The sequence below is a fragment of the Apis dorsata genome, unplaced genomic scaffold, assembly GCF_000469605.1.
Source record: "Apis dorsata unplaced genomic scaffold, Apis dorsata 1.3 scaffold_983, whole genome shotgun sequence".
Classification (NCBI taxonomy): Eukaryota; Metazoa; Arthropoda; class Insecta; order Hymenoptera; family Apidae; genus Apis; species Apis dorsata.
In genome coordinates this window covers 10619-11940 of record NW_006264086.1, presented here as the reverse complement: position 1 = coordinate 11940, position 1322 = coordinate 10619, and the positions used below count along the sequence as shown (strand labels likewise).

General features: G+C 23.1%; 1 protein-coding gene across 3 annotated transcripts in view; it reads right to left on the bottom strand.

The window, feature by feature from the left end:
• The window catches only part of LOC102677364 (ubiquitin-conjugating enzyme E2-24 kDa), a 3621-nt gene extending 2691 nt beyond the window's left edge, over positions 1 to 930 (bottom strand). Inside the window, exon 1 of one of the 3 annotated variants that reach the window (XM_031514363.1) lies at positions 647 to 930. The gene's annotated coding sequence lies outside the window, so the exon portion shown is untranslated. The remainder of the gene's footprint in view (positions 1 to 646) is intronic. The other 2 variants (XM_006624007.2, XM_006624009.2) reach the window with 2 other exon arrangements.
• Between the last annotated feature and the right edge of the window lie 392 nt (positions 931 to 1322).

Genomic DNA, 1322 nt, shown 5'->3' with positions numbered 1-1322 from the left:
GAGTTTTTGAAATATATAAAATTAAATAATATCATATATAAAATTATATATATAAAATTAATTAATAATATCATAATATGAACATATTTACATACATTTACATATTTATTTTTTAATTTTTATTGAAAAAATAAAAATTGAATTATATAAATCAAAATAATTATTACTTAAAATCAAAATGAAACAAATTCAATATATAAACTAAATATAGTTTATATATTTCTGAAATACTATACATAAACAAACATTAAATGAATAATTAAGCAATTTTAATAAAAAAAAATTAAATAAAATGATTTTTTTAATTTAAATTATATTTTAAAAATAAAATATAAAAAAAATAATTAATTAAATTTTAGTAATACTAATAAAATATATAGACATATTTCTTAAATAAAAATCTAAAAAATAATTGTCATATACACAAATCTACATAAATATAAAAACTTTTATAGAATAAGTAAAAATATATTTATTAAGTTGTATTCATAACTAATTTAATTTGTAAGATTTTTGAAATATATATTCGCATATGAATAAAAGGATTTGATAATTAGACAACAAAAGATCGTACAATTATTAATAATTTCTATTTAAAAAAGAGAATCATAGAACCATTCACGATTCAAAGGAAGAGGTGTGTTACCTCGTTGGTAGAAAAGGTAGCCTTTCGATCGTTTCAGAATAAACTTTAGGACCAAAGACCGAAACCTAGGTAAATCCCAAGTAAACCGGTCGAATTCCTTGTAAAACGTACTGCTGGAAGCGAACGTGCTCCTCAGGTGCTGCTGTGTAGGCTGGTGGGCTTCATTGTCGCTCTCATGTCCCAAAGTCACGATCGCGGCGTCCCTTTTCCCTCGGCGAGCGCCGAAACGTGCGCATCTCTGCGTCGCCGGATGTTGACTCTGTCGCCGCCGCGGCGGACATCGGTAGCCGACGCTCGTAGATGGATGCACTGTAGCTATGATTACTATTTAGAAATATATACATACATGTATATACATATATATATGTAATACCAATTATTACCAATAAATTCCCTAATATTCATTTTTGCTTTTCTTTATTAGGTTATATTAGTTATATTAGTTTATAAAATTGAGATTTTTGCTTAATAATATATTTAATACATATTATTTATATTGATAAAAAAACAAAAAGATACAAAAAATTAAAATGTTATTATTTAAGAATATTTATATAAATAATTTAATTTATGTATATATATATATATATATAAGTAATTTTTGAATTTATTCGTATTTAAAAATTAGAAATATACAAATTTTCTTAAAATTATTCCTTTATCATTATTTTACAAT